This window comes from Hippopotamus amphibius, chromosome 5 (genome assembly GCF_030028045.1).
Source record: "Hippopotamus amphibius kiboko isolate mHipAmp2 chromosome 5, mHipAmp2.hap2, whole genome shotgun sequence".
NCBI lineage: Eukaryota > Metazoa > Chordata > Mammalia > Artiodactyla > Hippopotamidae > Hippopotamus > Hippopotamus amphibius.
The window spans coordinates 118,717,886-118,745,616 of record NC_080190.1 but is presented as its reverse complement, the minus strand read 5'-3'; the positions used below and the strand labels follow the sequence as shown (position 1 = coordinate 118,745,616).

The following is a 27,731-nucleotide window of genomic DNA, read 5'->3' as shown; positions in this document are numbered from 1 at the left end:
CCTAAAAGCTAATCCCGATCTGCTGGAAACTAGCAGGTTTTGGTCAAATGCAACTCAGTGGGGTAGGGGCTGGGCGGGCAGTCAGGAGGTCACAGAGGTGGCCAGCAGAGGAGATCAGAGCCGGGGATGGGGGTGAGGGGTAGGGGTAGGGGGTGGTGCGGTGGAGAGAGAAGTGGACAGGCTGGGAAACACTCCAGATGAGACAGGACTGCGTCATGGGCTGCAGTTCACGGCGAGACAAAGTCATCTGCCTGCTGACGGTACCCACATGACGGTTCTAAAATATTTGAAAACAACCCAAATAGTTCAAATACCAATGCTGTTTTCATTATCCAGTCCTCAGTACAAAGAGTTTATTTTTTTAAAAAGTTAATTCTAGACCCATCAAAATGAGGCATAAATTCAAATTATAGGTCCAAATCAAATTTTTTCTAAATTGAAGCTACACGTGTGTATACACATGGCCATACATTACATATATAATATCTCTTCTTTCTACTGAACTAACTAGCTGTATTGCTAATTTTTGCACAAATGGAGATAACTTTTTTAGTTTGTCATGAAACGAGGTGTGACATGAATTTGTCAGGGTCTGGGATTACTCTCTGGGAGGTTCCAATCAGCAAACTCTTCAGCAAACTCAAAGGATGCCCAGGAACAGGACAGAGCAGCCTTGTGCAATCAGCCATTCTCAGGAGAATTGCTGGTGGGCATCACTCCTTATCTGCTGTGCCAGCCTGAGTTGCAGACTGCAAATTAGCCCAATACCTTGATGCTTAGCCCAGAAATACTTCTTATCCTCACAGTTCCCTGCCAATCAGCTGCTCAAAAAGTTGAGTTCTAAGAAACAAATACAATATTGCTATTTCTGGTACAGTACTTAAACATTTTGATAAATGTCTTTTTGGCTAATGATGAGGTCAAGAGTCTGCACTTGCTTTTCGTCTAAAAGTGAAGGATTGAACAAGGGAAGAAGGAAAGAATCAGAATTGAGACATGGAGGGAACAAAAAGAAACAGTCCTAAAAACTGTGTCATTTAAATGAACTTCTGTCGAGATTATTACACCATCTCAAAACTCTACTGGGTTTGGAGTCAAGGGCCTCGGTTTATTTCCCAGCTGTACTGCCAAGAGCTGGGTAAACCTGGGCGTGTCACCACCTGTAAGGGCCTTCCTTTCCTCCCTTCACAGGAGTTAAAAACATCTGTAGAAGAATACCTGGTTCACAGCAAGCTCTCAGTAACATTTAGCCAAGTCCACATTAAATAATTAAGACCTAACAATGATAATGATCTAACCACTCCAGCTCCACCAGGACTCTGGGCTTAACTGAAATCACATGGTTCACGAGAGGAACGTGTGCTGTGCTCGCCCAGCGCCCTGAGAACCTTTTCTGAGGCCTGGTAGGGCTAAGGTCATTTTTCACACCAGTGAAGAGGCTGGCTCCCAAAATGGTTCCCTATCTGTCACCCTCTTCTGAAATTTCTACTATATGTCTGGACACTGACACAATCCTCCCAGATCAGAAAATTTCCTATTTGAATAGAAATAGCTACTGAGTTTATGTCTAAAATCACAGCTCCTTGACTTCTGATGACACATTTACATTCTCTTTTGAGATATGAAATATTTATCACTAATTTCTTAATAAATTATAAGGCTTCACTTAATAAAAAAATTCAATAAGATGAAATAGAAACAAAAGCTGTTATCAAATTGTATTAACACTCTTTTACAATATTATGTTTATTTCTTAGAAAATTATCTTAAAACTTAATCTTTCCAAATATATTATCCCATAAAGAAACAGTTGCCTCTTTTACAATAATAACAAATGCATTCTTTTACATTAACTTTTCTCACCTGTCTCAAAGCCTTAGTGACACATGACAGGGTAACAACAACAGCAAAAATCACTTGACTACACTAGGAAAATTAATGCATAGGAGACGGCTAAACTGTAGAAAACAGAATTTGATACTACAAGAAAAAAGTATAAAACTCTTCACACCTTTCTGGGGCTTATAAAACTAGTATCTGAACAGGCAGGGTATTAAGAGCCAATCTCACTATTTCAGAAGCATGATCAATAGAAGGAAACGGCAGCACTTTGATCACTGTGTCTTAGAGAAGTAATCCAAGAGCAAATTTATCCCTGGGGCTCTATGCTACTCACAGGACACCTGTCAATCTTGGCAATAGCCTTTAGCGATCCATATAGAGACTCAGCATGTCCTTCTCTTGACCAAATTAGGCTAACCTCATCTGCATTGACATCAGTGTCTATAATTTTGGAATCTTGTTGACAGGAATAGCCTATCCCAGAGTTCTTTATACGAATGTAGTGTCTGTTGGAAGCTATAAGCAAATTTATCATAGAAAAATGTGAATACTACAGTCAAAACCTTCCAACTGTGCTTTTATCATTTTGAATTCCAGCCAATTTTAATTCCAAATAATAAATCGGGGTGGGTTTTTTTACTTCTTTTACTAAAAACTATCAGAGCTTATTATTTTTCAAATGTCATGAATTTCAAGAGATACGAAACTGACCAAAAAATTAAGCCTTGATAAGTAACAAAAATTATTTTAAAACTATGGTAACATGGAGTTTCACCAGTTAATTCAGATCTTTGTGTCATACTGATTTAGAGTTCTGAATTAGGTTTTCTGTTAGATAGTATCTCAGTATTTAATGGTAATGAACACGTGATTAGTCCTAGCAGGAAGGAAGTAATAAAAACACCCTGACATTTTACATTCAAGCTTTCTGGTCCAGAAAACTACATTTTATGATATTAAAAGAACTCAGAGATTTCCTTACTGAACCACTGTTCATAATATTTTAAAAATTATGGGAATTTGCTCCTCGCCCTGTCTTCTTACAAGACTTTCAGGATCAAGTAATTCCCAGCCAAGAAACAAAAGCAGACTCGTCCCATTCCCCAATGGATTCGAATGAAAACTGGTAATAAATCAGGTACAACTCCAAGAGAAAACACTGGAGAAGAACCAAGCTGGGTCTATAAGGAGCCTCACACACAAGGTGGCATACATATTTATGCTGTGTCAAGGTCATTTGCATCTTACCATATCACTGAGAACATCACTACTATCTGAACAGCTGGATGTGTTTTACTGGGAAAATGATTTTTCTCTTTGTGTTTCTGCGCTAGTGCTTTGGCTCAGTAATACATATGTGAGAACTTTTGTTGGAAAAAAATTATGGAAAAGTAGAAATGGTCACCATTTCCAGAAGAAAAAAAAAGTGGTGTAGATTCTACAACTGTAGAGTTTGGACTTAGGCTACTAGTATATAAGACCACGAGAATGTCACAGACACTGGACACCTTAGTTTCAGCAAGGCTGCACAGTCAGTCTCCAGAGGCATCCTTCAAAACAAAACAGAGCAATGTTAGGCTGACTCCTAATTGACCAACCAAACATAACCAGAGTTTAAGTACCGGATATCAAGCCAGAGGAAGAATTCTTGAGGTAGCTAACAGAACTCTACATTTGACTTTGTCTTGTTCCATAGTTTATTTATTGGGGTGCATATCGGACTAATGTGTAGCAAACCTGTACATAAAACACAAAGTATAAACCGCCATGCTTAATTACAAAATACCTTAAAAAGAGAATGAAGTATGCACTATAAACTGCATGCATATAGAACACTGGAAATGGAGTTTAAAAGTTTCCTTAAAAAAAAAAAAAAAGCCAGAATGTTTAAACTCTAAATTAATAAGAGACAGTAAGTAAAGGCAATCCTAGGAAGCGCTGAGAGTCAGATAAGTATCCAAATAGAAGATGCTCCTCTGTTCTCAATACAGGCCACATTTATAAGACTGACTTTAGTTCTGAATATTACACTGGAAGATGCATTCACATGCAACATTTTTAAATGCAGATAAGGATAATATATAAGGGAAAGTTTTACAAACTGAGACACTTTAGGCAAAGAAATAAAAACAGGGTGTTAAACTGCTATAAGACAAAATACACTAAGGAGTTTGGCTCTATTCTGTGACATTATAAATGGTAGAAGTAGACCAATGGGCCGAAGTTTGTGGAAAACAGAATTTGACTCAATATTACTTTCTAAGAACTTTCTACAATTTCCAAGAACTTTCTACAATTAGAACCATGGAAATGGAAAGGAGCTGCCTGAAGCCAGCCTCTGTCTAGGAGGCTGTGGGGCAGGCTAGAACAAGGGACCTTTAAGGCCTCTGCCAATTCGAAGATCCCACAATACTACACCTGACTCAATTTAATAATCAAAGAAGCCTTCCTAAGAAAGCTACTGTTATTAAAGGCTCTTGGATGGGAGATGCACCCCTCCACCACACCCCACAGACCTAGCCATACTGATTTCCTCAAAGTTACTAGAATACATAAGTGGTTACTGGTATTTATCTCAAAAGATAATTTTTAAATAAGAACTCTTATGTAGGTAAGGAAAAAAACTTCACCTCTAAAAATAATACTATGAGCCGACTACCACTTGTGGGTAAATATATGTCAAAATATTTATAACATAAATACTAAAGAAGAAAAGTAGTAATCTCTACAGAGATTGGTCAAATTTAAAAAGGAAATGCCAACTGTCAATAATTTTCCCCTCTCCAAACCAACTAGAGTAGAAGCACAAAAAATTTCTGAAGTATACTTGAGGTGCACTGAATAGTACTATTTCACCTCCATGTATAATATTGCAAGGGATAGAATGAGGCACAGAAAGAGATTTTGAGATCTCCACTGTGTCGGGCATGAAGTGTGTAACGTAAAGGTCACAGTCCTTGCCTTCACATCTTTGTGGGGACTACAAACAATCACAATAACAACCACAATCACAAACAAGTGTCAGATGCTATGAGTACCAAATATGGCACTTCACCCAGGACTTGGTAGTAGCTAGGAAGACCACTGGGGAAAAAGTGACATGTAATCTGACCCTTAAATGATTTCATAAGAGTCTGCACACAAGAAGTGGGGGAAAGAGTTCCAAGCACAGAAAAAGCAGTATGTGCAAATATCAGAGGTAAGCAAAATCAAGGCTAACTAAAAACATAAACAAGGTTCAATAAATGATAGGACAACTGGTAGTGGACTAGCACCCCCATCATGAACAACTAGAAAACTAGGCTATCTATATGAAACATTGCTTTCAGATGTTAGACAACAAGTAGTACAGGACTCTGATCCCTGAGAGAAGAGGGGAAAAACAAACAAGGTGAGCCCTATAATTGCCCAGGTTTCTTGAAGGCAGTTAACAAACGCCAAAGCAGAGCAGAGTAACCCTGCAGAGGAAGAAGTCTCACAAAGTTGAGAACATAGAGACTCGGGTTCAGGGAGAGTACCACACTTGGATTTTGCAGGGCTGAGTACCAGATAGGAACAGCCATGAAGATAATGGGCTCCAAATGTCTGAAAGTGGGTCTCCTTGAGTCTTTGGCTAAACATTAAGCTAGGCATGTGTAGGATGAAACTCTATGCGGCTGGGAAAAGAACAACTACCAAGGAAAGAACAGCTACAGGGGAGTTAGGAGACATTTGGATCCCTAGCAACCACAGTGAAGAGCTCTCACAAGATACCTGGGACATTCCATAGAGACCCAAGAAATGCCACAGCATAGGAGAAGGGCAAATGTAGCCCATCAGTGCAGAAAGTTCTACTGGACAGCACTGTTCTGGACTCACACTAACAAAGCATAAAATATGCCGAAAAGGATCAGGCTGATCCACCAGTAACTAAACTGCTTACCAGATCAAAACTCAACACTCTTTTAAAGATGACAGGTGAAAAATAACAAGCTAGGAGAATAAACAAGAAAAGGTGACCTCAAACGGGGTGGGGGAGTCAATAAAAACAAACCCTGCAGAGGTTTAGTAGAGAATTAGTAGATAAGGACTTTTAAAATGTTATTGTAAATATATCCAAAGATTTAAAAGAAAACACACAGACTATGAAAAAAGAAATTGAAACAAACAAAAAAAATGGATCACCCATAGCTGAAAAATACAATATGTGAACTAAAAATTCACAGCTGGGCTTAACAGCAGATTAAATACTATAAAAGAGATCAACAGAAATTACCTAAACATTTTCCAAATTCGATGGCAGCTATTAATTCAGATGTCAAAAAAGCTCAATGAACCTCAAATAGGAGAAACACAAAGCAAACCACACCAAAATACATCACGATAAAATTACTAAAAAAACAACTGATCCAAAACCAAAGACATTACAAAAGGAAATCATAGACCAGATCATTCATAAACATAGACACAAAGATCTATAAGAAAATATTAGTAAATCAAATCCAACAATATATAAAAAGGAAATGCATTATGACTAAGTGGAGATTATCCCAGGAAACCAAAATAGGTTTATTGTTCAAATAACAATAAATGTAACTAAACAATGAAAACCAATAAATGTAATTCAAAATATTAGTATAATTTAAAAAATCACATAATCATTTCAATTGATAAAGAAAAGGCATTTAACAAAGTTAAACTAAGGTTTAATTACTAAGCTAGGAATAAAAGGAAACTCCAGCTGATAAAGGACATCCTATAAAAAAAAACCAAAGCCCATCATCATACTTAAAATAAAAAACTAAATGCTTTTGCCCTAAGATCATAAACAAGACAAGGATGTCCACTTTACATCTTTAATATGGTATTTAAAGTCAGAGCCAATGCATTAAGGCAAGAAAAAGAAACGTACGGCATAAAAATTGGAAAGAAAGAAGAAAAACTGTCTTTCATTTGCAGACTATAATTATCTATATAGAAAATCACAAAAACTCTACAAAAGAAATTCTGGAACTAATAAAAATTTTGCTAAATGCAATGTCACAGGACACAGATTTGACACACAAAAAGCAACTGCATTTCTATATACTAGTAAAAATGATTGAAAAATGAAATTTAAAAAGTACTATTTCCAATAGCATCCACAAACATGAATAAAGATAAATTTAATAGAATCTGAGTAAGTTCTGTACAATGAAAATTATAAAACACTTTTGAGAGAAATTAAAGACCTAAATAAATGGGGAAATACATCATGTTCTAACGAGACTGAATTGTGTTTTCCTCAAAAGATTTGTCAGGCTCATAACCCCCAGTACCTATGAATGTGACCTGATTTAGTTCCTTGTAGATGTAATCAAGTTTAAGATAACAGTATACTGGGTTGGAGTGGGCTCTAAATCCAACATAACTCACGCCCTTATAAGGAGAGAGATATCTGGACACAGACACACAACCACACAAAGGAGAAGGCCAAGTGAAGATGGAGGCAGAGATTGGAGTAATGCATCTACAAGGAAAGGAATACCAAGGATGCCCAGCAACCACCAGAAGCTAGAGGAGACAAAGAGGGATTCCTCCCCTAGAGCCTTCAGAGAGAGCATGGCCCTGCTGACACCTTAATTTCTGACTTCTAGCTTCTAGAACCAGGAGAATAAATTTCTGTTACTATAAGCCGTCCAGTTTGTAATACTTTGTTTTGGCAGCCCTAGGATTGGAAGGCGCAATACTGTGTCCAATTTTTCTCAAGTTAATCTCTAAATCCAACACAATCCCAATTAAAATTCCAGCATGCTTTTTTTTGTTTAGAAACTATTAAGCAAATTCTAAAATCTATATGAAAACACAAAAGATCTAGAGACTTGCACTACCTGATTTCAAGACTTAATTTAAAGCTACAGTAAACCAGACAATGTGGTTTTTACATAAAGGCAGACATAGAGCATCAGAACTACCCACACTTATGTAGTCAATCGATATCTGACAAAGCTGCCAAAGTAATTCAAGGGAGAGTGTAATCTTTTCAACATATGACACTGGAAAAACTATATGAACTTATGAAAAAAATCTCAATATGCAATCTCATGCTATACAAAAAATTAGCATAGATCATTATATCTAAACATAAAGGCTAAAACAATAAAATTTCTAAGAAAAAGTATGAGAATATATTCATGATTTGGGGTTAAGTAAAGATTTCCAGGTACAAAAACACTAGTCACAAAAATATGTTAATTATGCTTAATTATAATTAAAAACTTCTCTTCAAAGACAGTGTTAAAATAAGAAAATGGAAACCACAGACTTAAATATTTGCAGTACAAAAATCTGACCAAGGATTTGATCCAGAATATATTATATGTATATTAAAAACTCATATCTTTATGACAAATAATTCAATTTAAAATACAGGCTAAAGACTTGAAGAGACAAGTCACAAAAGAAGATATACAAATAGCTAATACACACATGAAAAGATGCTCAACATGTTTAATCACTGGAGAAATGAAAATTAAAACCACAAGACACCACACTACACACCCAAAAAGAACAGCTAAAATTAAAAAGATCGACAATATCTAGTGTTGGGATGTGGAGCAGTTAGAACTCTCTGGAAATGAAACGTATGTCCTCAAAATGACCTGAACATGAATGTTCATAGCTTTATTTGTATAGGAGATATTGTGTCCACTTCCAGACCATTGCAAGAAAGCAAATGTCACAATAAAGCAAGTCACATGAATTTTTTGGTTTCCCAGTGCATGTAAAAGTTATGTTTATACTATACTGTGGTCTATTAAGTGTCCAATAATAGCATTATGTCCAAAAAAACAATGTACATACCTTAATTTAAAAATACTTTATTGCTAAAAAAAATGATAACCATCATCTGATAATGCAGGGTTGCCACAAACCTTCAATTTGTAAAAAAACAAACAAACAAAAAAACACAATACCTGCAAAGTGCAATAAAATGAGCTATGCCCATAGTCAAAGCTGGTAACAACACAGGCACCCAACAACTAATTAATGGATAAATAAAACTGTGATATATTCATACAATGGAATACTGCTCAGCAATAAAATGAAACAAACTAATGATACATGCAATGACATGGTAAACCTCAAAAACACTGTGCTAAGTGAAGAAAAATCAGGAAAAAAAGACTACATTTTGTATGATTCCACTTATAAGAAGTGTGAGAGCAAGCAAAACGAATCAGTCGTAGTTGTCTGGGGCAGGAGCCCAAGGGAACTTCTGGGGGTGACTAAGAGCACAGTATGTTGAGTAGGATAGTAGCCGCATAGGTATACACATTTGTTAAAACTCATCACATTGTATAAATTATACCTCAGTAAAGTTTAACGTCAAAAAGAGAAGCAAAATCTATCCCCTCCCACCCACAAAGGAAGTTTAATACGTACAGGTTACAGTGTAAAGTGCAGTTGGGAGTGGTCATGAGGACTGTCAACGGCACTGACGGTTCTGAATTGTGTACACAGGACAAAAGGAACCCACTGAAATGTTTTATTTACGAGAGTGATGCATAAACTATATTTCGGAACAAAATACTTCAGGTGTCACCCTGTGGAATGGATTAATACAGTGGAAGACTTAAGTCTTCAGGAGCTCTGTAAGAAGGCTGCTGCCTTAATCCAGAATAAGACACATGACCAAGATTAGGGTAGCGGTCATGGGAACAGAGAAAGGTGATAGGATTCAGAAGATTAATTTGCTCTGTTTCAGGAGAGGGTTCAGTGCCCCAGGGACAACTAAGTGGAAATGTCCATCCAGGAGTCTGGTTTGTGGTGAGCTAGAGAAGGGATTTGGGAGTAATCCCCTCCCAAGCACTCAAGACATGTGGGGAGTGAGATTACTCAAGGAGAGAAGATAAGAGGGTTAAAACCAAAATCTTCAGGCTTACAAACAGGAAAGGACTGGGAGGACAAAAAACCAAAACCGCAAATGGTAACTATTCAAACTAAACAGCACACCCCCACATGTTTATTTTCTCTTGCACACAAATACAAATAACATTCCCTCTTATATCTCTGTAATATTAAAACCAAAAAGAAATGGCTTTAAATGTAATACAAAAAGCAAGTGACAAGAAGGCCATCTCTCAACAAATCTCAAACTGCATCCCCTGTAGGGCTTATAATAGTTTCTTGCAGACCTAGGCTAGAGAAGGAAATTCAGCCCCTTCCTCCAATCTAGGCTCCCTTAGTTCCTTTATAAAGTGAAAGCAAGATAGAGCAGATAATATTAAAAATTCTTCCATCCAGTTCTGTAACAGACACTGATTTGGAAAAAGCCAAGAATAAATTGTAGCTAATCAAGATAAAAACTGTGTTCCTACTCCTATTCCTATTATTACTTACTCCACGGCAGTAACGAATCGGTTTAAGTCTCTGACATCACTTCCATTTCCAACAGCAGACTAGAGAATGGACCCTATCACTGAAAACAACTGAAAATGCTGGAAAATACAGAAAATATCTACTGGAATGAATCCATGAGTTGCTAATAAAATAAGGAATACTCAGGCAAAAACTAAGTAAAGGCAGGAATGTATAGAAGTAGGCAGAGTCCTGAAGCTGGCTCTCACTGCAAGGTCAAAGTGAAGTGGGTGAACACAACCTCCTGAGCATACCAAACAAAAAAGGCCTAAAGCTCAGGGTCTAGCCAAAGTATAGAGCACCTCCCAGTAACTACTGCTAATGGAACGCAATGAGCAAAAATAATTACATTCTGTGCTCATTTTGCAAAAAAACGAGTCAAATCGTGCAATTTGACAACCGTCAGCTAGAAGAACAGGATACAAATTTATGCAGGCTAGCAAAAAGATTGTCATCTTTTGGATTCGTTACCATTTTGATGAACTTAATTGCAAAGGGAATTGAGACTAATTAATGCTACCTTAAGGAGCTCGAACTGGGACAATGTATAAAAAGCAATTTGGTAAGGTTCAGAAAAAAAGAACTATTCTCTCTTAAATTAATATCATTTGTTTATATTTAATAAAATGAAGAGAACATGAAGGCTTCTGTACTTAGCATGTGTAATTATAATGTTTTGTTTAAAACAGAATAGGCAAGAATTAAAAGGGCAAAAATAACTTCTAACTTACATTGAAGTACATGGTACTTCTTGTTAAAAGGAATGCATTTATAATCAACACTCTACAAAGAAATCTAAAACTTAATTTATATCATCTAACATCAACAAATTCTCTCATTACAAAGAAATTTTCTTCATAGACACAAAAAGCAGAATAGAGGTTCCCAGGGGCTGGGAAAGAAGGGACTAGCAATTACTGTTTAATGGGTACACAGTTTGAGTGTGGCTAATGAGAAAGCTGGGCAAATGGACAGAGGTGATGCTTGCACAACACTGTGAAGGTAATGACCGTCACTGAATTGTACATCTAAAAATGGTTAAAATAATAAATTTTATGTTAGCTGTATTTTAGTACAATTTAAAAAAAAAGTACACAGGAAAAACATTTTCATCTAATTTTCCTCAAAGTTTATAATTCTCTTAAGTTTGAAATTCATGCCAACAAATTTCTTCTTAAAATTGAACCAGAAGAGCAGAGACTTTGGATCATGGGTTCACATCTGAGGTCTACCCTTCCTACCACGGAGTCTTGATACAGGTTACATTCTAAAAGCCTCAGTGTCCTCCGGCTGGATAATGGGAAAATAGACAGCTGAGGTGCACATAAAGGTAATCCAGGAACATCACCAAGGTGTTCTTAACCAATTCTCCAACACAACACAGTCCAAGGGAAGACTCATTAACTAAAATTTAGAAGCCTTTAAAAATCATTTAACACCCTCTAACCAGTGTTTTAACATATTCGGGCATATCAAAGACTCAATTCAAATTTTATAAAATGGCTTTCCCTTCTCTACAGAGGAGACAATCAACCTAGCTCCTATTTAAATTGCCAGGTTCTCTAAGTTACAATATAAAACAGTCATGGAATTTAAAAAAAACAAAAACAAAACCACCTCATTAACATACTCATTGTTTTTGCTCATGGTAAAAGTGTGACCATAAGGCTCCCCTTACCAATTTTTGTCAGTCATTACCCAATGGTAATAGTTCATTTTCAGTCAGCAGCATCAATAACAGGCAGGCACTTAACAATCAGTCAGAAATTTGCCCAGGTAATTCAGGGTCTAAATCACAATTTTGCTCCTTCAGGAAATCAGACATGGCGGCACAGGTGGTGTTTAATCGTCTTAAGTGTCAGTTTGTTCACCCCCACACGATGCGGGTTACTCTGCTGATATCCTGCATTGTGTGTATTCTTGTACCATTATTATCTGCACACAACGGTGCTTTGACATCTTAAAAACCTTTCTGACTGGGGAGATTTGCCCCTCCCTAGGATAGCCAACTCTTAAAGATAGCCAGAAGCATGCCTTTGATTATGCAAACTAGCCAATCCAGAGTCAGGCCTCTATCAGACCCCTTCACCTCAAAACAGCTAATCATTCCAGGGTCAGGTACCAGGCAACTAGGGACCACACCTGTAGCCCAAAGCCCACAAAATTATTCAAGTTAACCAACCCTGAACTATTCACTCTGCCCTGCCTTGCCTTTCCCTGGGAAACCCAAGCAGAGGCCATGGCCTAACTTTCCCCTCACTCCTGTCTTCTGCCTTCTGACCACCCTGGTGTTTTCCCACGCGGCCCTGTGTGGTGCACCAGGGCTCCTTCTCTAGGATCCCCAATCATAATAAACCTTGTTCCTTCATGACCTTTTCCCTTCATGACCTTTTCCCATGTCTCCTCTTGTGGCCGACTGACATGACTGACCACCTCATAAAAAACGGTCAGTCAAAAAATACAAAACATATCCACTGATTGAGAAAATACAAAATGATGTAACACTGTGAGTATAGTATTTTGTTTAAATTTAATTTAGTCAAAGGTGTATCTATTTATATTTGAAAAATAATACATATTTATGACTATTTTTTTTAAAGTTTACTACTGAAAATACATGTGGATTCTTGAATCCCTTGCCAAAATCCCAGATGCTCCTGGGATTTGCCATTATCAATTAAGAACTACCGGTCATGGGACTTCCCTGGTGGTCCAGTGGCTAAGACTTCACCTTCCAATGCAGGGGGTGAGGATTCGATCCCTGGTCCTGCGATCCCAACATGCCTCATGGCCAAAAAACCAAATACATAATACAGAAGCAAGACTGTAACAAATTCAATAAAGGCTTTAAAAATGGCCCACATCAAAAACAAAACTTATTAAAAAAAACCCTACTGGTCAGTGGATAAGGCCAGGTGTGTGTGTATGCACGCCCCTCCCCCTTCCCCCTCTTCCCCACCTCAAATACACACACTTCTGAAAGAGATATGCCCCATTCAGTACACCATCATATCACTTAAAAAAAAAAAAAAACATGATAAAACTAAGGGGAAAGGCTGATATGAGAAAAACTGATAAGAAAAACCTATATGATCAAGGTTAAAGGGGGGACACTCCAACGAGCACAAAATATTTAACCCTCTCATCAAACTGCATACATAGCACTTATCATATATCTTTCCCTACCCTACAGCAGAATGTTTATTACCAAGAAGAGATGGAAAACCAGTTAATATTTGTCTTTTATGGCACAAATTTAACCTTATTATCTCATTTTCACCCTTTACGTACCCCAATTCCAACCAAATAATTTGCTCATGACTTCCTGATCAGAGCCTGGACATGACCACTGCCACACCTGTAGCCAACTCATTTCCTCCATCTGGAAAAAATTCCCTTCCACTTGGGAAAGTCACCTCAATTTTAACACCTCAACATGTGGTTGTATAAAGAGAAAAATAAAAAAATCAGTTATTTGGCCATCCAAATGGCTTATTTCAAGATTTACTGAGGAAGCTTAAAAAAAAAAAAACAAAAAACCTAAAATAGGTAATTTGCTACAGCTGAAAGATTTATCGTATGAACAATTAAGAGCCAGTAACAAAGTACAGGCAATTTACGACTTGAATAAGATATATTTAAAGAGTTTCTTGTTTTGAACCTGGAACATAAACTGATACTATATAGTAGATGCACTGCTAATTTGAGGTAATATTTCAAAATACAATTGATTTAAAAATTATGATTCCTGTTCACTGAAAAGTTTCTACAGCGTTCAGCAGAAAACAATTTTCAAAATTAGACAACATTTAATTGAAAAGCAGTTATGAACATCTCTCCCTATATACAAATTTAGTTACTTGTATTATTATACTTTACAACTTACATGAGTCTTTATTACATTACTGGTTGAGTGTAAATACATATAAGTTCTCTGCTTCCAGGGAGTTTGGCAATGTGTCTCAAAAGGCTTTAAACTACACCTAACATTTTAACTAGCCAGGAAATAATCTCAAGGAAATTACCATAATGGGCTAACTGGCTGATTATTAAAGTGAAATATGGAATACCTACAATCATTTAAAGAGAATGCTATAAAACATAAATGTTCTGTTTTCAAAAAGATTTAATTTTTGGATATTTTTAACTATTTCAAATTTGTAGTAAAAACAGTAAAATTTGTAATAAAAACGTATATATTCCACATGTAAATACACAAAGGACAGAAAGCAGATTACGGGTTGCAGGGGAGAGGGGAGTGAGGAATGACTATGGGGAGAGTTTCTCTTTTAGGTGATGAAGTGTTCTGAAATTAGATGGTAGTAAAGGTGTACAATATAGCACAACTTTGTGAAGATACTAAAAACTACACTGTACATTTTAAAAGGGTGAATTTTACTGTATGTGAGTCACTCCTCAAAAAAATGCACATATTTCAAACCAAATGTAAAATAGATAACTAGTGGGAGATCACTAGTGGGAAGCTCCTGCATAACACAGGGAGATCAACTGGATGATTGGTGATGACTTAGAGGGGTGGGTTAGGGAGGGTGGGAAGGAGTTGCAAGAGGGAAGGAATATAGAGATATATGTATTAATACAGCTGATTCATTTTGTTGTACAGCAGAAACTGGCACAACAGTGTAAAGCAATTATACTCCAATAAAGAGCTTAAAAAAAATTTTTTTTTAACTCTTTAGGGACTCCTACCAAAATATTAAGCAGGCCATCCTCTGGTATCCATGTATATGTATCTGTTTCATACATGCATTATTGATTAGCAAAGTTTGGACTCTGAATTAACCTTCTCTTTTTTCATTTGCGCCTGTGCATGGCTCCTCATGTAAAACTGTGCTCTATCAGAGCAGCTAGGCTCCGTGAACAAACACAACGCAAAGCTCAGATGCATGTGTTCAGCATATGTTTTCATTACAACGAAGCAGTTTTCTGTTAACAGATGAACATGTAAGAATACACTGGGGTTGTATATTATAATTTTAATGCTTAGTACAACTTTGGACTACTTTTCTGACTTTATGACAAACAAGACAGACAAAATTTTAGATATTATTACTGACTCTACATTGAAACAATCATTTCCAACTACTTTCCTTCAAACTTCTGGATCATTAATTTTAAAATATTCTGAAATTGCAAGGGAAGCTTTAGATAAAATATTAAGATTTTTTAACAGCTTTCTTGAGATACAGTTCACAAATCATACAACTCCATTTTATTTTTTTTATAAATTTATTTATTTTATTTATTGGCTGCGTTGGGTCTTCATTGCTGCACTTGGGCTTTCTCTAGTTGCTGAGAGCGGGGGCTACTCTTCATTGTGGTGCGCGGGCTACTCTTCATTGTGGTTCACAGGCTCCTCATTGTGGTGGCGTCTCTTGTGGAGCACGGGCTCTAGGTGCATGGGCTTCAATAGTTGCAACTAAGCCCTTGTGCCACAACTATTGAGCCTATGTGCTGCAACTATTGAAGCCCATGTGCCTAAAGCCTGTACTCCGCAACAAGAGAAGCCACCCACTACAATAAGGCACATGGGCTCAACAGTTGTGGCGCACAGGCTCTAGGGCATAGGCTCAATAGTTGTGGCGCAAGGGCTTAGTTGCTCCGTGGCATGTGGAATCTTCCCAGAGCAGGGCTCAAACCCAGGTCCCCTGCATTGGCAGGCGGATTCTTTACCACTTCGCCACCTAGGAAGTCCCTCCCCCACTTTAAACACACAATACAACGATTTTTAGTACAGCTGAAGATATGTACAACTACCATCACTGTTAGTCCCCATTCTCCCTCCCCCAGCCCACGACATCTACCTTCTTTTTATCGTCACAGAAATACATTTTTTGGATATTTTATATAAACGGAATCACACCCAATGTGACCTTTTATGTGTGGCTTATTTTGTGTCTCAGCAGATATTCGAGGTTCACCCAAGTTGTAGCATGGATCAGAAATGTACTCCTTTTTATTGCTGAATACCCATTATGGACATAACACTTTTTGTCTAATTATCAGTTGAACATTTAGGCTACTTCTACCTTTTGGCTATTTAACAATGCTGTTATAAACATTCATGTACAAATTTTTGTGTGGCCCTCTTTTCCTTTCCCTCAGGTATATACCTAGAAGTGAAACTGCTGGGTCATGTGGTAAACTCTGTTTAGCATTTTGAGCAACTGCCAAACTGCTTTACAAAGTGACTGTACCATTTCACATTCCCACTGGCAATGCATGAGGGTTCTGATTTCTCCATATCCTTGCTAAGAATTATCATCTTGATTTTTTTTATTCTAGCCATCTCTCATTGTGGTTTCAATTTTCCCTGATGGAAAAGATGCTGAAGCATCTTTCACGTGTTTATTGGCCACTAGCATATCTTTGGAGAAATGACTATTCAGACTGTTGGTCCATTTTTTAATTGCATTGTCTTTTTTTTCTTATTGAGTCCTATGAGTTCCTTTTATGTCCTAGGAACGACTCCCTTATAAGGTATATGATTTGCAATTATTTTCTCCCATTATGTAGGTTGTCTTTTCACTTTCTTGATAGTGTACTTTGAAGTATAAAAGTTTTTTTTAACTTTGTATCTATTTTTTCTTTTGTTGCTCATGCTTTTTTTCCATATCAAAGAATCCTTTCCAAATCCAAGGTCATAAAGATTCACCCTATGTTTCCTTATAAGTTTTATAGTTTCAGTTCCTAAGATGAGATCTTTGATCCATTACAAGTTATAAGGATCAACTTCATTCCTTTGCATGTAGCTATCCAGTTGTTCTACCACAGTTTATTGAAAAGGTACTCTTTCCCCACTGAATGCTCTTGGCACTTTTGCCAAAACTCAGTTGATTTCTCGACTCTCAATTCATTCCATGATCAATATGTCTATAAGTACTACAAACCTAAGGCCACTACCATACTGTCCTCACTGCTGCTGCTTTGTAGTTAAGTTTTGAAATCAGGAAGTGTGAGTCCTCCTATTTTGTTCTCTCTTTTTAAAAGATTGTTTATTGCTATTTAAAAGACTGTTTATTGCTATTCTAGGTCCCTTGCAATTCCATATAAATTTTCAAATCGGCTTGTCAGTTTCTACACAGAAATAAGCTGAGATTCTGGGACTGTGCTGAAACTATAGATCAATTTGAGGAGTATTGCTACCTTATCAGTATTTCATCTTCTGATCCATGAATACAGGATATTTCCCCATTTACCTGGATTTTCAATGTCTTTCAACATTTTGTAATTTTCAGAGAATAAGTTTTGCACTTCTTTTGTTGAATTTATTCCTAAGTATTTTATTCCTTTTTTTAAATTGAAGTATGGTTGGCTTACAATAATTAGTCTCAGGTGTACACAGCAATTTGATATTTTTATACACATCACTCAAAGTTATTAGAATATTAACTATACTCTCTGTGCTGTACATTATACCCTGCAGCTTATTTACTTTATAACTAGGAGTCTGTACCTCTTACTCCCCTCTACCTATCTTGCTCATCGCCCCCCCCTCACTATTCATTTGTTCTCTTTATCTGTAAGTCTTTTTCATATTTGTTCATTTGCTTTGTTTTTTAGATTCCCACATATAAGTGAAAACATACAGAATCTTTCTCTGACTTATTTCACTTAGCATAATACCCTCTAGGCTCACCCATGCTGTCACAAATGGCAAGATATCATTCCTTTTTAGGGCTGAGTAATATATAAATACACACATGTATATATGTATGTCTGTATAAAAATAAACACATCTTCTTTATCCATTCATCTGTTGATGGACACTTAAGTTGCTTCCATGTTTTGGCTAATGTAAATAATGCTGCAATGAATATTTCTGTGCATATATCTTTTTGAATTGTTTTTGTTTTCTTTGGATAAATATCTGGAAGTAGAACTGCTATTCTCCACAGTGACTGCACCAATTTACATTCCCACCAACAGTGCTTAAGAGTCTCCTTTTCTCCACATCCTCACCTACACTTGTTATTTCTTGTCTTTCTGATGAAAGCCATTCTGACAGGTGCAAGGTGATATTTCACTGTGGTTCTGAATTGCATTTCCCTGACGATTAGTGATGCTGAGCATCTTTTCATGTGCCTGTTGGCCATCTGTATGTCTTCTATGGAAAAATGCCTATTTCGTTCCTCTTCCCTTTTTCAGCCAGATTGTCTTTTGGTTTTTGATACAAACCAATGAAAAAAAAAACCCTAAGAATAAATTTATCCAAGGGGGTGAAAGACCTATGCTCTGAAACTATAAGACACTGATGAAAGAAACTGAAGACAACACAAATAAATGGAAAGATACACTGTGCTTGTGGACTGGAAGAATTAATACTGTTAAAATATCCATACTACCCAAAGCAGTCTACAGATTCAATGCAACCCTTATTAAAAAACCAATGGCCTCTTTCACAACACTAGAACGAATAATCCTAATATTACTATGGGACCACAAAAGACCCCAAATAGCCAAAGCAATATCGAAAGAGAAGAACAAAGCTGGAAGTACCATGCTCCCTGACTTCAAACTATACTACAAGGCTACAGTAATCAAAACAGTATGGCATTGGCACAAAAATAGATGCATAGATCAATGGAACAGAACAGAGATCCCCCAAATAAACCCATGCACATGTGTTCAATTGATCTATGATACAGGAGGCAAGAATACACAATGGGAAAAAGCATCTTCAATAAATGATATTGGGAAAACTGGACACCTATGGGCAAAAGAATAAAACTGGACCATTTTTTTACACCATAGACAAAAATAAACTCAAAATGGATTAAAGACTTAAATGTAAGACCTGAAACCATAAAACTTCTCAAAGAAAACATAGACAAGTATGTGATTTGCTATTGCTCTTAGCAATATTTTTTTGGATCTGTCTCCTCAGGCAAAGGCAACAAAGGCAAAAATAAATAAATGGGACCATATCAACCTAAAAAGCTTTTGCACAGGAAAGGAAATCATCAACAGAATGGAAAGGCAACCTACTCCACGGGAGAAGATATTTGCAAATGATATGTCCAATAAGGGGCTAATATCCAAAAGATATAAAGAACTCATACAATTCAATATTACATAAACAACCTGAGGATTTTATTCTTTTTAATGCTATTGTAAATGGAATTGTTTTAACTTCATTTTCAGTTGTTCAAGTGTATAGAAACAGATGATTTCTGTATATTGACCTTGTATCTTGCAACCCTGCTGAACTAATTTATTAGTTCTAATAATTCCTTAGTATTTTCTAAACAGAAGATCGTGTCATCTCTGAATAGAGTTTTTCTTCTTCCCTTCTGATCTGGATGCTTTTTCTTTTTCTTGCCTAACTGACCCGGCTAGAACCTCCAGCACAATGTTGAATAGAAGTAGCATGAGTGGATATCCTGTCTTGTTCCAGATCTTATGGGAAAAGTTCAGCCATCAAGTGTGATATCAGCTATGGGTTTTCATAAATACCCTTTATCAGGTTGAGGAAGTTCACTTCTATTCCTAGTCTTCTGGGTGTATTATTATTAACATGGCATACGACACTAATTGTCTTTGAATGTTAAGCCACCCTGCATTCCTGAGATAATCCCACTTGGTCAGGGTGTCTAATTCTTTATATACATTGCTGGATTCAATTTGTTAGTATTTTGCTTAGGATTTCATTAATTTTTCTCAATGAATGAAAAATTTTACCACACAATCAAAATAAAATAGAAAAATAAATACTGAAACTGATAATATGATTGGAAGTGCCATCCACAACTCTAGGCAGACAACATTGTTGGTTGTATATTCAATATGCACCCCTCTTTCTCTCCTTTCTAAAGCAACACTTTGTTCAGGTGTCTGGGCAGCCATGTGCATCAGGGGAATTATGGGCAGCCTCAAACCTGAAGAGTGGGCCCCGACTGGTCCAAGCCAATCACAATGGGTCCATCACTCTTGCCAGAGACTGAGTTCAAAACAGCCACGTGGATCAGTCAGGTGTGACGCAAATTCTGTGGTGGGGATGCTCATGGGATGGGTTTCTTTGCCCTTAAAGTAACACAAAAGGGAAGAGGCAGCTCATTTCTTTCTCTGGAAGTTGTCATGTCTGGACACATGGAACTACAAAAGCCACTGTGCAGCAAGGCAGGAGCATAACTTCAACATACTGAAGGGAGAAAAGCAGAACAACAGCAAGGACCTGGCTCAGTAATAACGATACCGAGTTGCTGAATTAACCAAATCTGGAGCCACTCTCGAGTCTTCTTGGTAAGTCTTTTGTTTGCAGAAATTGGAATTAGTATTTTTGCTACGTGCAACTAAAAACATCCTAGCTGTATAATGAGGCATGAGCTGGAGCCTGCGCACACTGGCTCAAGACAGCCGGTTCTGCACTTGTCCCAACAACTCGTGCACTGACATTATATCGAGAGCTTCATATCAACCATGGGAAGAGCAAGTATACCACACAAACTGGCAAACACCACAACTCAGGGTTAATGTTCTCTCAGAGATCCAGTCACTATAAGCACTTCCCAGCACACCACTGGACACAATCAGATTTCAAATTTTTCTGTTCATCAAACCAACCTTTTTATTTCCATAATAAAGCTATAAATTAGCATTTACCAAATTTACCAATAGAATATTACATTTATTTGGGTTTCTAATAAGAGTGTTTAAAAAAAAACTCAAGTATCTGAAATACTGCTATAAAATAATCCATATGAAAAATTATTCATATTATAAATTTAAAAAGATTATAAAACACTATGCACAGTAAGAGACAGAAAGAGAGGATATATTTAGACAGACAGATACTAGGATTGTTGAGCTCGACACCAATATGTTCACACTGTCATCTCGGGGTGGTAGAATTACAGATGATTCTTACATTTTTGCACGACTATTTTTTTCCCTGAATTTTCCAATATGAACATGTATTACCTTAGTAACGAAGGAAAATACAATTCATGCTTTTAAAAAGAACAAATCTAGTGTTTTTTTGTTCATGAACACAAGAAGACACTATTTTTACTTTATCTGTATCCAGGTAGAGCCTATATAATCCTCTGCAGGTAGGAAGATAGTCCCAGTTTTTAAATTGGATGATTCTGTGCTACTATCTATAGTACAAAGTTATAACCCTGTTCTCTGACACTACCTCACGAAGATGTTGCAAGCAGAAACTGATTTATAATATGCATTATAAGAATGCTGAATTCACATTAATCACTCTGAAAATAAAATCTGAGCCAAAATCTCTCCTACTGAAATATGCATGTGATATGATCCATGAAACTGCAATTAACTCTATTCTTAAAGATAATGAAGTAAAGGAGCACTGGCCAGGAAACAAAAGATTTGGTTTCTAGGTCTGGAAGTCATCCTTATTAGCCTGACGACCTCTGGCAAGCAGCAATCTCTCTGAACCTAAACGTTCTCACTTGTTAAATGGGGCTAATGTCTACCCATTTCTCTTCATAGGATGAGACAAAGTAGATGAAAGAGCTATTAAGTGAAAGATGGTATCATATGTCATCACTTCATCACATACACATCTTAAGTCTTATAACAATTGTATTTTTGTTCCACTTTGATCCAAAAGACAGCATAACTTGCAATGTATGATGCTAGTTTCCCTGGTAACAAGTTAACTTCCTCACTGCTTTAAAAAGCTTCATATTAGAAAAAAATTCTCTTTTTCTTCGCTGCCTTACTGTTTTTGACTTGCCTCAAAAAACACAAGAATGATATCAATAGAGTACTATTACCACAACATGATACTAGATGGGGAGAGAAAGCTATAGATCATTTTCTGTAAGGGGTAGTGCTGCAGAAGTCCTAAACAATATTAGCAAGTATGTGAACTAGCAAGAGCCATTAAAAGAATAATATATCTTAGCCAAGTAAGAATCATTCTAGGAATATATTGGTAAGTTAATTTTAGAATACTTACTAGGATAATTTAGCAGATTAGTAGATCAAAGGTGAAAAACTCTAAGCATCTCAAATACATACGCCAAAATGCATTTGAATAAAATAACCATTCTCAAATAAATACTCCCAATGAAGTAAAGATAAAAGGGCAAAATTATCATTATTTGCAAGTAATGCATTATTTGCAGGTGATTATGAAATAAACAAGAAAAGGTACGAAGAAACTCTTAGAAAAAAATGAAAATTCAGTATGCAGCTGATGACAGAATTAACTTATGAAAATCAATAGTTTGTCTACTTACAAACCGAAAACATTCCAGAGAGACAAGATTCCATTTACAATTGCAACTGAACAGAAATAAACCTGGGTATAAAACAACAAAAATGATAAAGAACTTTAAAATTTTTCATCTCTATTGAGGGATCTCAAAAAAGACTGGAATAGAAAGATTCAGTATGAGGATGAGGGCAGTTTTATCACTCAGGCTCCCGGGCAGGAAACTGATGACACACTCCAAGAAGCAACTGAGGAGAACTTCATGAAAGAACTACCTACTAATAAGGTCTGGGCAGGGTGAAGCTCCCAGAGGCTAGCAACAGCAGGAAGCTGTTACCACTGTTACTTCTAGACCCTAGTGAGGACTCTTGCTAATGGTGAGGAAATGGGCAGAAGGTGAGCCTTTGGGAGACAAACAGCACTAAGAGGGTGACAGGCTGGGAAATATATCCTAACCTCTCTTTCCTCCCACCCTCCCATCTCCTACCAGCCCTCCCAAGTCCAACAAGAAGCCAGCGGCGAGAGAGCCCAGAGGAGGCGGTCCACAAAGGTCAGCCTCCGGAGGCACAGAGCAAGATGCAGGGAGTGGAGAAAACATCTGAAGGTGCAAAAAGAATATCCAGCACAGCAGCTACTCTCTTAGACTGTTCACTCTATGCCAGTCACTGCTCTAACCACTTTATTTGGATTAATTCTAATAACAGCAGTTTCCCAAACAACAAATTCAAACAATCCCAGTAAAAATACCAATAGGATATTTTACAGGTAGTGAGAGGGGAGTTTTTGACTAATGATAAATTCTTCTAGGATAATAAACATGCATGCACAATCAGGTAGGGGAAAAAAGCGGGGAGAATAGTCCTTTCACATATTTAAAACTATTATTAAGCTATAATGATTGAAACAGTTTAATCCTGGCACATGAATAGACTGCTCACTGAAACAGAATACAGCCCAGCAAGAGACCAAACAGATAAAAGAATTTCACACGTGACAAAAGGTGGCATTTCAAATACATGGGGGAAAAGATGTGTTATTTAATAAAGGATTTAGGGGAAACTGGATAGTAAGTAGAGGAAAAAAGCTAGATTTCTGCCTTATTCCTTATACCACAATAAATTCCAGACAAAGCAAAGATCAAAATATGAAAAACTGTGGAAATAGAAATATCGAAAGAATAATGTAAAAGACTGAAAAGAATACAAGAGAGAACAGCTCTATTATCTTGAGGCACAGCAGATAATACTCTAAGTATGACAGAACCAGAAGCCTTAAAAGGGGTAAAATTATACATTTCACTAAATAAAACTACCATACACAAAAAATTAGCATAAAATGTCAAAGAAAATTAGATAAAATACTAGTAATATTATAATAAGAATTTATTTCCCTAATGGTGGAACATTACTCTTATGATACAATAAGATATTTTACATATTATTTAAAAATAGAAATGCCATTAAAATAAAAATATGCATAGTATCACTTATAACTAAAGAGAAGCAAAACAGACCTAATAAGACACTTTTAAGACACTTTATTTTAACCCATAATGTTGTCAAGGATTAAAAACATTGATAACACCTCATTGCCAGTGAGGGTGTGGAGACAACAGAAGCAAGAAACAGCACGTATTCTGCGTTATTCAAACTGTCACCATCTAACTCGGGAACCAAAGTACGATCAGTTTTCAAATAGATCCCTCATTGTCCAGACTGTCCCTACTCTGGCCATCCAAATCTCAGGAACTAGACTGATTTCAATAACATCACATCTTTTACCACTTGAACTCACTGTACAAGCTCTCACTGTGCTAATTTAAGAGACGATCTGGATAACAAGGAATACACTGTGAAGTATACATAGAGTTTTGTAGTGAGAACATCAATTGATGCAACCCTTTTGGAGCTAGCAAAATTGTAAATGCACACAACTTTTGACCCAAGTTCTTCCCCTTCTAGAAATGTATACCATGGACATACATCACAATGTAAAGATACGTGCACAGGGTATTTACTGCAGCACTGTTTATAAAAGGCACAAAAAAATGCTGTTAGCCTAAATATCTTTTTTTTTGGCCATGCCAACATGGCTTGCGGGATCTTAGTTCGACCACCAGGGACCGAACCCAGGCCCCAGAAGTGAAAGCACTGAGTCCTAACCACTGGGTTGTCAGGGAATTCCCTAGCCTAAATATCATAACTGACAGGGACCTAAGATAAAGTACATCCATGCAATGGAATTCATGAGTTCCTAGTTTTCCAGAGATGACTGACAACTGGGAAAAGACCACTTAGTGAACTCTTTCAAACTAAGAACCAAAATGGAATTGTAAAGTTGAAAATAACTGACTCTCAAGATTTTTACTTGGAAAATAAAAATATAAAAACAGGTTTAAGTTATAGTGTACAAGATTTAAGTTATAATTAACTTTGCACAAATTCTAAGAAAACAGAATCTTGTTGACTACTTTTTAGTGTAATCTTTTCAACAAAAATGTATAACAATATAATATGGGTTTTTTTTTTCAATGACAATGATCATCTTTTCAAAAATACTGAATGGCTTCATCCATTTTTCCTTAATCATTTGCATCAAAAGTCACTGTAATCGAATCAGGCTCCCTTAAAAACATTTAGTATGCTATCATCTTTGATCTTCAGTTCGCAGTCTGTCAATAGCTTTGAATTCTTTAATGTCACACCCATGAATTTCATGAAAACCTACATACTTTTTGTAAGATATGCAATTTCATTTTGCAGTTTTTATTGTATTTGACCAATAAGAATGTTAATAATGGATCAGGAGCAATATTTAAGTAGGAACGAATTTTAAAAGTAGTGCTTTATAACTAAATTTTTTTCTTCCAATAACCAATCTAGTGACATATATACTAAACAGTCATTAAGAGAATGACATACTTACTATACTGATACGAAGATGCTCAAGATTTGTATATTTACAGAACAATGTTTATTATGATTCTACATGCTTTAAAAAAAGATTTTCCTATGAATACTTATAAAGCATATCAGAATGTTTATACGTGAATATGCAAAAAAAAAAAACCTTCAAGAAACTATAAATGTAGTATTACTTATCTCTGGGGAATTGGGAAGGAGAGGTTTCCTTAACTGCATTCTATACCCTTCTGCATTTTTTAAATTTTACCACAAGGAGGGATTACTTTTACAATAATGATGGTGATGGTGATGATGACGGTGCTATAACTAAGCTTTAAATTAAGTAGCTAGTAATGATATAGAAAATCTGTCATTCCGGGTTCCAGGAGTTTAAATTTAAGGTCCTAACTTAGAGAAGGCATTAAACTTAGAAAAGTCTCCAATGCTAGTTAATGAAAAGCCTTTCAAAAGACATTCTTATGCAATACTTGACTACCCTAACAGTTTTGTTTCCAAATATATTACTTCAGACAGCAAACTTTTTATTCCATTATCCTTTAGAGATAAACAGGAACAATGAGTTTTAAAGGAACAAAGTTTAACATAACAATCAATCAAAAAATTCACTGATATGTTTTAGATCCCATATTGTAACTAACTTCTTGGAAACTACCACTTCTTGAGTTCTGGCATTATATGAAAGAAAAATATCCGCAATTATAAGGACAGGCTACACCTCTCTTTTCCAACTAGTGGGGCCAGATTTTCTTCATATACTTCAGCCAGTGCAACACACCGCAACAAGTTTCAAGCAGACATCTTCTATTAAGCCAAAACTAATGAGATCTGAAAAGTGTAAATCAATACCACTCTCCTCATTAACTTTTTTGCTTTGGAAAATATATAAATTTTTTTCATAAAAAAACTACTTACATTAACATGCAATTGGTATTACTGTTATTTTTAAATGAATAGTATTTGAATTTTTCTATTTTATTTTCTAATACAAAAAAATATCAACAGATAAAATCCATATAAACAAAAGCTCTTTGGAGTCTTCAACAACTTTTTAGAGTGCAAAGGGGTCCTGAGACCAAAAATTTTGAGATCGTACAGATCAAAAGGCAAACAGCTGGGAACGGTTTTGTGTACAACTAGGATGAATGAATTATAACACGGTGGAGGTGGGGGAAATGAAATGTTACAGACACTAAATTTGCTTTTAGATATAATTCAACTCCTTAAAATGGGGAAAAATGTCCTTTAAAGTTTTTATATTAACCTACATTATTGAGATTTCCAGTGTCTTCACTTCATCCTGTGGATCTGAGCTACCATCTGGTGTCATTTCCTGACAACCTTAAGAACTTTTCATATTTCTTGTCAGGCAGTTCTGCTTGCTAGAAATTCTCTCAAGTCTCTGCATAGGAATGTATTTATTTCACCCTCATTCCTGAATGAAAGCTTTGCTAAATATAGAAGTTTTCATAGAGTTTTTTTCCTTGCAGCACTTCAGGTGTGTCACACCCATGCTCCTCTGTATGCAATGAGTTCTTTTTCTCTTGCTGCTCTCAAGGTTTTCCCTTTGTCTTTCGACAAGACTATGTTGTGTCTTGGGCACAGGTCTCTTTGTATTTATCCTACTAAGATTCACTGAGCTTCTGGAAGTGCAGTTTAAAGTTTTTCATCAAATTTGGAAAGTTTTCCAAAAGGCTATTTTCTCTCACCTTCTGAGACTCCCATTACACATATGTTGTATGCTTGACTCTGAGGCTCTGTTCATTTTCCTCCAATCATTCTTCTGTTTTTCAGATTGAATCATATCTATTGGTCTGTCTTTAAATTCAATGATTCTTTTTATTAGCATCTCAAAACTGCTGTTGAACCCCTCTAGTGAATTTTTCATTTCAGGTATTTGCAGTCTTTAAGTCTAGAATTTCCATTTTAACTTTTTACTTTGGAATACATCTAGATTTATTTGCAAAGAAGTTGCAAAGACAGAGAGTTCCTGTATATGCTTCACCTAGCTTTTCCTAACGTTACTATCTTACATAATCATGATACATATGTCAAAAGGAAGAGACTAACATTAGTAGGAAACTACAGACTTTATTCAGATTTCACCAGCTTTCCCACGAGTGTCTTTTTTCTGTTCGCGGATCCAATGCAGAAGACCACACTGCATTTAGCCATTATGTCTTCTCAGCCTCCTCTAATCGGTAATAATTTATCAATTTTTCTTTGTTTTTCATGACCTTGACAGTTTTCAACAGTACTGGTCAGGTGCTCATGTAGCATGATCCCAAGTTTCACTCTGTCTGCTGTTTTCTCATGATCAGACTCAGGTTATATGCCTTGGGAAAGAATAAAATACTCTCTCATGACATATCAAGGGG

At 36.4% G+C, this 27,731-nt stretch overlaps 1 protein-coding gene and 1 pseudogene across 1 annotated transcript in view; one reads left to right on the top strand and one right to left on the bottom strand.

Annotated features, from left to right (window-relative positions):
* PDE7A (phosphodiesterase 7A) overlaps positions 1-27,731 on the bottom strand; it is a 108,741-nt gene that overhangs the window by 53,936 nt on the left and 27,074 nt on the right. The gene's annotated exons all lie outside the window — the stretch shown is intronic.
* On the top strand, positions 216-3,029 carry LOC130853323 (60S ribosomal protein L39-like; annotated as a pseudogene).